The sequence below is a fragment of the Arachis ipaensis genome, chromosome B09, assembly GCF_000816755.2.
Source record: "Arachis ipaensis cultivar K30076 chromosome B09, Araip1.1, whole genome shotgun sequence".
NCBI classification, from domain to species: domain Eukaryota; kingdom Viridiplantae; phylum Streptophyta; class Magnoliopsida; order Fabales; family Fabaceae; genus Arachis; species Arachis ipaensis.
The window spans coordinates 81,507,782-81,519,709 of NC_029793.2; the positions used below are offsets into that span (position 1 = coordinate 81,507,782).

The 11,928-nt window shown below is 38.4% G+C and overlaps 1 long non-coding RNA gene across 4 annotated transcripts; it reads right to left on the reverse strand.

Moving 5' to 3' along the window:
- On the reverse strand, positions 5,811-9,078 carry LOC107616752. Of its 4 annotated transcripts, none has more exons than XR_001614629.2 (5): positions 8,977-9,078; positions 8,563-8,628; positions 7,517-7,626; positions 7,373-7,420; positions 5,811-5,964 (listed from the first exon to the last, which is right to left on the reverse strand). It is a non-coding gene; the product is annotated as an uncharacterized LOC107616752 (long non-coding RNA). The 4 variants fall into 4 exon arrangements; XR_002354251.1 differs by having other exon boundaries at positions 7,517-7,658; XR_001614628.2 differs by lacking the exon at positions 8,563-8,628.

The following is an 11,928-nucleotide window of genomic DNA, read 5'->3' on the forward strand; positions in this document are numbered from 1 at the left end:
AATGGGAGTACTCGGGATGTATGAGCTTAGGTGGAAGGTTATGCGACTAACGGCTTCCGCTATGATAGCCATCTTGGCTTCTAGCTCCTTAAACTCCTTGTCCGTCCACTCTTATTGCTTTTGGATATGAGAGTCAAGATCTCTTAATTCTTGCGTGAGGGCTTCATCGGGGGGCAGTGGTGGAAGAGAGGGTTCATTGTATGAGGGAAAGGCATTGTAGTTGGAAGGTAGTTCATATTGGTGAAAGTCTTGAGGTGGTGTATGAGAAAATTGTGGTTCTTGGAAGTATTGGTGTTGGAATGGTGATGGCTCTAGAGATGGTTCATATGGTGGTTGGTATGTTGAGTATGAGTTAGGATCATATGGAGGTAGATGGTTGTTTTAGGCTTGTGAGTATGGTTGTTGAGGGCTATGTTGAGGAGGGGGTTCATATGCATATGATGGTTGTGGTTGACAATCACAATAAAGGTCATCACACACAATAGATTGGTAGGCATTAGGATTTGGATTGTACCCATAAGAATCCAAAGAGTAGTCATGTTGGGGTGGCGCTTGAACGCTTGGATGGCATAAAATACCTTTTGGTCCTTGCGCATCTCCGTGGGGAGAGTTGTCATGTCCCCAAGCACTTTTGTCAAACTCGATTCGGAAGGAGGTTGTTGCCAAGAAGGTTGTTCATAAGCTTGGGGCTCCTCCCACCTTTGATCTCCAAATCCTTGGTGCAAGTTATCATTGTAAATTCCATCTCCTACAACATAGTTTGAACCAAAATCATAGCCAAAGTGATGAGAATTCATGGTGATAAGAGAAAACAAAAACAAATTCTAACAAGAAACAAAGAAAACTAAATCCTAAAACAAGCAAAAACTAACAAACAAACCAAAAATCAAGCTATTCACAATATATACAATAGCTAATAACATAGAACCATTGCAAATCCCCGGCAACGGCGCCATAAATTTGATAGCAAAAATTATTGTCGGTCTAGATTTTCTCTTATAGAAAAGAATTACTTCATTGTAAGCATAGCTCCAAACCAACAAACAACTCTCACATCAAATTTAATTTGGTTTTGTCACATATACAAACCCCAATGAAAATTAACCGAAGTATTTAGACTCCGGGTCATCTCACAAGAAATTGTAATGAAGTGGTCAATTATTGGCTGTGAAGAACAAGGGGTTTGATTGATAAAAGGCAAGAAATTAAATGGGCAAGAATTTAAATGACAAGAAGAGTAAATCAAGCAAGTGACTAAAGAAAGTGAGTAATAAAGAGAGAGACATTCATGGCAAGGATTGAGAATATAGGCTTCCTATCCTAGTCATACAATGATTAATTCCTCTTATTTAGTCAACTCCAACAAATGGAAGAAGGTATCATGTTATCTTCACATAGGGAGAACGTCAAACAAGACTAGTTAATCATGTCACAGTAATAAACAAGAATTTATCTTACTACGTCATCCTCGACGATGGAAGAAGGTATCATGTTATCTTCACACTCGAAGAAAGTCTAATTAGACTAGCTAATCCCAATCCAAATGTAATCGACTCACTAATTGAATTAGCAAGAGATTAGAGTTAATGGAAACAATACTAGCTAACAACTCTAGATCGCCAACATGAGTTGGGTCTTAATGACTCAAGATTACCTAATTACTCTTTCCAAGCCAATAATGCTCAAAGTCTACTCTAACATCCAACCAAACATTTTGTCAAACACTTGGAAAGCATAGTAAAGTGCAAGAAATAATAAAATCTACCAACTACCAATTGCAAGAAAAGTAAATCAACAACTCAAATCAACAATAAAAGAACATCAATCATCAAATTGCATTAAAGTAGATCCAAATCCAACATGAGCATTCATGAACATAAAAGAGGCATAAAAGTAAAATTAACATCACAAACTAAGAGAATGAAAGTGTAGAAGCGAGAATTCATAAAGGAAACAAGACGAAAACATGAAATCAAATCTTGATCTAAGAGAAATTAACCTAATCCTAACCTAATTCTAGAGAGAAGAGGGAGCTTCTCTCTCTAGAAAACTAACTAAAGGCTCATCGTGACTAACTAAGTGCTCTCCCCTTGCTCAATCTTCAATTCTGCATCAAATACCCTCACAAACAAGTTGGATTTGGGCCTGGGCAGCTCATAAATTGCCCCCAGCGATTTCACTTTAAGTGGGTCACGTGCCGAGCATCACGCGTGTGCGTGCTTGACGCGCGCGCATCGCTGGCAAAACCTCTACTCACGCGTACGCGTGCATGACGCGTGCGCGTGGCCCTCAGTTCTCCAATTGCTCATTTCTTCATGAATTCTCCTCTTTTCATGCTTTTCTCTTCACTTCTTCCATCCAATACTTGCCTTATGAACCTGAAATCACTGAACAAACACATCAAGTCTTCGAATGGAATTAAAGTGAATTAAAATCACCAATTTAAGGGCCTAAAAAGCATGTTTTCACCCTTAAGCACAAATTAAGGGAGAATTGCAAAACCATGCTATTTCATTGAATAAATGTGAGAAAAGGTGATAAAATCCCCCAAAATAAGCACAAGATAAACCACAAAATTGGGGTTTATCAACCGACAAGTATACCGGGTCGTCCAAGTAATACCTCAGGTGAGTGAGGGTCTATCCCACGGAGATTGTTGGTTTGAGCAAGCAGTGGTTACCTTACAGATCTTAGTTAGGCGGATAGAAATTAGAGTTTGTCACGAAAAATGCATAAAACAGATAAATAAATAAAATGTTACTGGATAGGTGGGAAATTAATGGTATGAGAACGGTTGAGGCTTCGGAGATGCTTTGTCTTTCCGGATTAACTTTTCTAACTGTCCACTTTAATAACTTTATGATTCCTTCAATGGAAGCCGTAAGTGATTAACTCATGTCTTCTCATCAAGTTAACCTCCTCCACTACAGCAATCCACCATGTTGCAAGTGACTCATGTCCTCTCATCAAGCCACCGCTAGGTTTCTCCACGTAGCAGAAGATGAAGCTCTAAGCAATCCACTTCCCTTTATGATCCTACTCAAGGTGCCACAGACAAGGCAGATCTTCCAGATCAGGGAACGCTGCTTCTTAGACTCTAACCTTAGTGCGACAGAGACCTCACTTACCCACGGTTAACGAGATTTCATGTCACGTATCCAAAGTTGCCCAGGTACTCTATTGGAATTCACAATGCAATCTCTAGCTTTGGTTCAACGCTATCCGGGTCAGGAATCACACAGAACCTATGTAGAACAAGGGTGATTGTCATGGGTCATCCTCAATTCATAAGATGAAGAACGAGAATGCATAAGAGAATAGAATCAGACATATTGAACTAGAACAGTAATATTATTGATCCATGAAACTCAGCAGAGCTCCTAACCTTAACCTTAGGAGGTTAGTGACTCATAATGTACATATTATTCGAAAATACAAAATGGAGTGATCTTCTCCTATAAATACTAATCTGCTAACTAGGAAATACAGAAATAAGATAAACTAGTCTTGTAGTGTGAAAATCCACTTTCTTGGCCCACTTGGTGAGTGTTTGGGCTGAGTTAAAGATGTCTCCACCACGTGCTAGGACTCATTAGAGGCGTTGAATGCCAGCTTGGGACTCTCTTTTGGGCGTTGCGATGCCAGCTACTCCCCTGTGGACTTTGGACGCCAGGAATGGGGCTAGTGGCTGGCGTCGAATGCCAGTTTTGGGCCTTCATTTCCAAAGCAAAGTATAGACTATTATATATTTCAGGAAAGATCTGGATGTTAGCTTTTCATAGCCATTGAGAGCACTCCATTTGGACTTCTATAGCTCTAAAAAAGCTCCTTTGAGTGCACGGAGGTCAGATCCTGACAACATCTGTTGTCCTTTCTCTATCTCTGAATCAGACTTTTGCTCAAGCTCCTCAATTTTAGTCAGAAAATACCTGAAATCATCATAAAACACACAAACTCAAAGTAGAATCCAAAAATGTGAATTTTGCACTAAAACCTATGAAAACATAATAAAACTTAAACAAAACATGATGAAAACTATATAAAAATGATGCCAAAAAGCGTATAAAATATCCGCTCTTGAAAGGACTCCACAACTCTCAACATTTTGGTTCAGTGGAACACGTGCAGACAAATGGGCAAGTCGAATTGGCTAACAAAATAATAGTGAAAGGCCTCAAAAAGTGGCTAGACGAAGCCAAAAGACTTTGGGCCGACGAACTCAGATCGGTCCTCTGGTCGTACCAAACTTCCCCCCAAATTTTAACCGGAGAAACCCCATTTCAACTGATGTATGGCCTAGAGGCCGTCATCCCAGCAGAGGTCAAAGCCCCCAGCCTCGAAGAACCATCGGAGGAAATGATGAAGAAGCAGAACATGACTTCACAGACGAGTTCAGGAGCATAGCCCACCTACGGGTGCTAGCCTAAAACAGAGAATAAGCCCTAGATACAATCGCGGCTTGATACAATAGGACTTTGGACACGGTGACCTGGTCTTACGATGGAACAACATCGCCCCCCCACTCCTGGAGAAGGGAAGCTCATGCCCAAATAGGAGGGCCCCTACTAGATAAAGACAGTGATCGGGAAAGGAGCCTACAAGCTCGAACAACTTGACGGAACTAAAATACTGATAACCTGGAATGCCGCTAACCTACGGCTCTACTATACCTAGGAACGTCACCTCAAACTGGGAAACATCGTATTTAATCTTTTCATTGTTTTCATTTTACTTGTATTTTTTCATTTTTTCTATTTTAGCATTTACTATCATTGGGTACTCTTTCCTACCCACGTCAGGAGGTTTCAATGAAATTCAACATCTTAATAAAATTCATTTTCTTTTTCCAAAAACACTGCCTTGCCCAATGGCATGAACTGACCACGGCTCACCTCGAGGATCGATCACCCCCGAGGCCAAACAAAACACGAATATCCACAAAGATAAATCTAACACGACCCGCCAAGGGTCCATTATCAACAGTCCACTAAGACCTCAAGTCATAAAAATTGCTTACACGGCCTAGACGGCCCCATCACAATAAAATAAACGAGTCATAAAAACAAATTTGGCTAAATAACCTAAACGGCTCCATCACATTAAAATAAAGTCATAAAATGGCTTAAAGTCTTAAAAATGGCCTAAACGGCCTCATTATATCAAACAAACAAAGTCATAGAACATAAAAGTGTTACACCAAAACGGCCTATCAAACTTAAGAAAAAATTACATAGGGGAAACTACTCCAAGTCGTGGATCTATCGGCACGCTTTTTTTGTTGGCATGCTTTCTTTTCTTGCCACGCTTAAAAGCGTGGCCATAGGCCTTAACCTTTCGGTACGTTTTATAAGCGTACCGAAAATGCACGTATCGCCACGCTTTTAAAACGTCCCAGAATGTATGCTTTGGGTACTCTTTAAAAGCGTACCAATAGGGGAAGATATGGCTACACTTTTTAAACGTGCCAATAGGGTAAACGTATGAGGATATGGGTACGCTTATAAAACGTGGCAGTAGATGAGGATATGGATACGCTTTTAAAGCGTGCCGATTGCGAAGTTATGGCCACGCTTATTAAGTGTGCTTGTTGAGCCCAAAATTAAGGTATAGCCACCCTTTTTAAGCGTGCCCATAAGTTTGGTCAGAATTTTTTTTTTTTTAATCTTCCTAAAATTTCGTGCAAAATTCATATAAAATTTTAAAATTATAGACAAAAATAAAATTATATATATTGAACTAATCCAACAAATATAAACTTTCCCATAGAAAAAGACATACATATAAAATTGTCACCATAAAAGTAGGTTTTGATGACAAAGTACCAAAAAATAGTCATAACAAGTAAATAAGAATTGTCATTCCAACAAGTGTCACATATCTACTTCTATATACTTAGTTACAAAATATCAAATTTCATGAGTAGTGTGATCATCCATTATGAGCTCCATTGTTTTTATCACTGCCCTGCAGAATTTTAAATAATCTTGTGTTAGTACATGTTATAAAATTGACTTCAATTAAGTCCAACAAATCCAATTCCAAATCCAAATTGATTAAACATGAAAATGGCAAAACAACTTTAATTAGATCCCACAACATTGCATATTCAGCCATTAGAACAAAAAACACATATCAAACACAAAAGAAATAGTCCCCTATACATGGTCACAAAAGAAGCTGTTCACACAAATTTCAAATTATTGGAGCAAAGGAACAAATATTTACATGAGTAAAAAATTTTCAGAATTCTGGTTACATTTTGTTTTTTATTATTATCCATTAGCAGATTTGGTGTGTGGAGTCAAAATTGAGTAAGCTAGAAATGAAAGAGGCAAGGAATAACAAGCAAGTCGGAAGAGAAGAGATGGTGTAAAGTGGACTCGCAGGTAACAAGTAATTAAAAGCTAAAAAGAATGCTACAATTCACAAGTGCATCATCATCATGCAATTGGTTTAGCTGAATGGTAAGCAACCCATCTATAACTAAAATCCATATTCCTTTTCCCTAATTAATGCTACACTACCTCAGAATAGTAGTAATTAAATTTAAATGACAAGAAAGAAAAGGGAAAAACCGAGCAAGAGAAAATAACAAAGGAGAATATATGGTCAAAACTCAACAAAAAAAGGGTTGTGGGCATGTTAGAGCGCTTTATTCCCAACCGCGATCAACGGCTTCCGCCGAAAATGAGATTAAATTGCCAAATCTTTCTTTCACACACCCTCTATCTCAATTCTCAATTCTCAATTCTCAATCAACAGTAATTCAATTCAGCCAGCTACACAAATTCTCAATCAACAATAATCAACAGTTCTCAATTCTCAATTCAGCCAGCATAAATTCTCAATCAACAATAATCAACAATTCTCAATTCTCAATTCAGCCAGCAACATAAATTCTCAATCAACAATAATCAACAATCCTTAATTCTCAATTTAGCCAGTATAAATTCTCAATCAACAATAATTAACAATTCTAAATTCTCAATTCTCAATTCAGCCAGCATAAATTCTCAATCAACAATAGTCAACAATTCTGAATTCTCAATTCAGCCAGCATAAATTCTCAATCAACAATAATCAACAATTCTCAATTCTCAATTCTCAATTCAGCCAACAACATAAATTCAACATGAAAAATGAAATTCTATAATCTAAATCAAGAGAATGACAATAATACAAGGCTAGGACAGTTACTTACATCATCGGTTGGTGGAATGTGAGTTGCTTCAGAGGAGTGGGGAGTATTTCTTGGTCTACTACTTGAGGCATCCAAAGGAGAATTTTGGGATGCTTGCACTAAGGCTGCTACCTCTTCCTCACTCATTCCAGGATATTAAAATATTAAAGTTGAAGAGGGCAATAATCATACCTGTTCACTAGTAGGTACTTTCCTCTTCAAGCAGTTTTCATGCAGTAGCTACATAACCGAAAAGTAAAACAAATTAAAATGAGAATGTAATAAACCATGTTCAACTTTTTGGCTTTTTACAATTAGTAAGAAATAATGGCAAACCTGGTAAGCAACTTCAGATTGGTTATATTCACCTCTTCTTCCCCAATCACCAACCACCAAAAAATCAAGAGAACCGTCACTTTTACATGTTTGTGTAAATCTCTGAAGCTCTGCAGATGCATAAAGAACCCACAAACCAAAGCTAATAACAATAATAATCGTGAAGAGAAGAAAAGATTTAGACATGGTTATTGTGAGTCTTGAAACAAATGCAAAACCAAAGAGGAAAGATCACTTTGTTTTTGAAAAACGGTTGCTGTTTTCCTACATTTATATATATATAACCAATCCTCAATGTAACCTCCTTAGAAGAATATTAATAATCAAGGTACTAAGTAACACAAATTAATGTTAGATCTTGTGAAACTGTGAAAGCGACAGCAATTGTAAGCCACTGGAATTTTTCTATTAACAGTTAATTCCAACTCAATTTTCAAGGAGCATATCTTAGTAATATTTTAATTTTACTATATTTGGCAATTGACATTAGAATCAACTTGAGAGAAACTTGTAATATTTTAATTTCACTTTTAATGGCAACTGCAAAAACCAAACAAGTGGTGCGGTTGATCAGGAAAATAACATGGGTTTGCGAATTGGGAGGCATTAGTTGGTTATATCTGAGGGAATATGCCCAGCATAACTCTTTGCAAATGGATATTCCAACGAATATCCAATAACATATTCGCATATCTATATATAATTAATATATAATATTCTTACAGAATGTTGTTGATGCCTTGTGTTCCCTGATCCATTGCTCAAGTATGGTAAACTAAGGGCCTGAAATAATATCCAAGGAATTTTTTTAATAAAAAATAAATAATTTAACATAGTTTTAGAACTTCAATAAATAATAAAGAGTGTGTTGTAGAAAAAAAAAAGTAAAGTGAACCTTTAACAGCGTGCTATATACACACACACTATATATATATATATATATATATATATCACTGACTCATCATAGTTGTTTGGGAAAACTGATTATTAGTAAAGGAATGTGTATGTATGGTACAAATATGTGAGAATTGAAGGAACATAATGACCTCAATTTGACTTTGAAGGAATCTGATATACCCAATAGCTTTTAACAACACTGAGGCTGTGTCAGTCTGCAAAAAAAGTAAAATATAAATACCACACACCATAAAATTTAAATCCTCCATAGTCATATAATAAAGCATCATTTGAGTTTTCATAACCTGTATTCATAGTTTTCATAACCTGTATTCAGTCAGTTTAAATCCTCTAATTAAATGTTAAGATGTTTCAGAGCTCATCTTAACACAACATTTAATTTGCTTTGCAAAAGATCTCTTCATAACCCCAATTTTCAATCTCAGATCAGATCAGCCCAGATACATTTTTAATCCATTGAACATTCAGGAAACAGCAACATTGATAATTCACATACATGTAAATGCAAGAGAAAAGGTTTACTAGAACTTTCAAAGAATTACCTCTTCTACAATATCCCCAGCAATTCCTCTAACAAGTTCACACAGAATGTTTTCAGTAAATGATTCCTTGATCCAGAAACGGATGTCCTTGTAACAAGGAGGCCCAAGTAAACAAAATCAATAAAGCTAGAAAAAATAAACCTTGATGCTAGATGCGGGATGAGAGGCGAGCAGAACCGCGACACAGAGAGAGGCGAGCAGCACCACGACCAGGGCTGGGTTGGAGATGATGAGGCTGAGCAGAACCGCGACAGAGAGAGGCAAGCAGGACCACGACCAGGGTTGGGTTCGAGAAGATGAGGCGAGCAGCACCGCGACAGAGACAGGCAAGGAGCACCGCGACAGAGACAGGCGAGGAGCACCACGACCAGGGCTGGGTTTGAGAAGATGAGGCGAGCAGCACCGCGACAGAGACAGGCGAGGAGCACCACGACCAGGGCTGGGTTCGAGAAGATGAGGCGAGCAGCACCGCCACAGAGACAGGCGACCAGGGCTGGGTTCGATCGCGACGATGAAGCTGACAGCGCCTTAGCTTTTAGGGTTCGAGAGGGTTCGAGCCAGAGAAGATGAATTTTTAGGGTTTCTTTGTTTTAGTGTGTAAGTTATTAGTGTGGGTTGTTGGGTAGTAAAAATTGATAACTTAGAAAAAAAAAGGTTAAGTGTGGGAAAATAGGTGGGAAACTAAATTTTTGAGGAGAGAATTCTATCGGCACGTTTTTTTGGGCTGTCAAAATACACAAGGTATAGCCACATTTATTAAGCGTACCGGTTTCTTTCTATGGCCACGCTTTTTAAGCGTGGCCAAAAAAAGCGTGGCGAAATATCAAATCAGTGGCCACTCTCGTAAAAGCGTGCCGATTTTTCTCTATGGGTACGCTTTTCAAGCGTGGCAGTAAAAAAGCGTGGCCAAATTTCAAATAAGTGGCCACCCTTAGAAAAGCGTGCCGATTGTCCTCTATGGCCACGCTTTTTAAGCGTGGCAAAAAAAAGCGTGGCCAAATCACAAATCAATGGTCACCCTCGCAAAACCGTGCCCATAGACCACTTTTGGGCACGTTTTTAAAGCGTGGCAAAAAAAAGGGTGCCGATAAGCCTTTTTTCTTGTAGTGTGAGATGCAAGAATTCAGATCTGGATCTCAGTTGCAAGAACAGAAATGGAAAATTGCTTCAAGAAACAAAACAACAAGAAAACTTGAATCAATTATGAAATCCTTAAAGAGAAATTGAAGATCGAAGGAGAGCATTGAGATCAGAAAGAAGATCTAGATCCTCAAATACTCCCTCGATCAAGGAGAAAGAAATGGCAGAAGAAAATGAAGATGACAACAACAGAAAAGATTAAAATCCAATCCTTAGATCAATTGAGAAGAAAAGTAAAAGATGATTCTCAGATTTGGAATCAATTGAGCTCTTCAATCTCAATTCAAGATCCAAAACAGAAAGTAGAAGTTGCAGAAGAAAATAAAATGCAGAAAGAAAACTAGATCTCAATCCCAACTCCCAAATTCAAATGAAAATTAAAGTGAAAAGTAAAAATGAGCTAAAAGGTCCTCCTTACAAATCAAATTAACTCCTATTTATACACTTTCTATTTTTGGTTTTCAGAATTTGGAGTGGGCTTTTCCAAATTGGTGAAGAAGTGGGTCCAATATGGCATTTGATTGAAAATGGACCAAGGGTGCTAGCTCCAGTGGAGCGCTCCGTTTGGTTAGGGAACTGAGCGCTCACTAGCCCCTTGTGTGCCTTCCTCGTGCCAAGCCTCTTGGTGTAGCGCTCAGTGAGGAGAAGAGAACGTAGCGCTACACTTGGTGTGAGGTTTCCTCTTCGAACCTTGGCTGCTCCCCTTCTTGACTAGCAATTTCCTCATGATGCAGCGCTCAGTTAAGTGTGTGAATGTAGCGCTCCCTTGCTTGCCTTGGTTTCCCTCTTCGAACCTTGGCTGCTTCCTTTATGAGTGCCGCGCCTTGCTTTTCTTTTGTTGGGGGCCCGAAAACGTTTAAATGTTTGAACGTAGCGCTCTCTTCAATTGAGCGCTGACCTTGTTTGAGCGCAATTGTTGAGCGCTCTGTTGGGACGTTCGAGCGCTATGCTTGGCCTTGCTCTCTCTTCGAACTCTTGTTTGAGTACTTGGCCCTTCTTACTAGCATTCACTCTTTGAATGCTGCGCTGGCTTAGTGAGCGCTCCCTTGCTCCTTGGTCGAGCGCTACGCTTCACTATCATAGGCCACGCTTTGATAAGGCACGCTTTCATGGTTTTTTTTCTTTTCTTCACCATTTCTTAACCTACAAGCAACCAAACAAACATGTCAAAGTATCACCAAATTCACAAGGTTTCTAAATCATTCATAAAATCAAATAATTCTAGCTTAAACCCTATCATTTTGTGTCAATTAAATAAGGGTTGATTGGTTTAAATAACCATGAAAATCCACTCCAAATCACTTACTTATTGTGCAAGAAAGTGCATAAAACCTAATGAAACAAGTGAAAAATGTTTGAAAAGCTAGCATAAGATGACTTGTCATCACAACACCAAACTTAAATCTTGCTTGTCCCCAAGCAAGCACTAAACATGAGAAGAAATGAAATCAAACAGAGAAGCATACGTGTCCTTATTTAGCAAATAATTGAACTTGGTTCATGGGGTTTTATGCAGACAAATGCAGCTCAATTATTTTTAGCTATCTGATATGGAATGTCTCCTTGATGGTTCACTAGAGTTGCTGCTATAATGCCTTGCTCTTTGATTGATCCCTGTTAGCTTTTTCTTTCTTTCTTTCTTTTGCTTATAAAGCTTATTTCTTAAGGATAACTTAGTGTCAAGTGTTGCAGCATCCTTTTGGCTTAATTTTGCTCAACACTTCTTCACCATAGACACTTGACTCACAAATTCTTCCTAAGAACATTGATGCCCAGCATCTCTTTGGATCACTAAATGCTTTTGTAACTAGG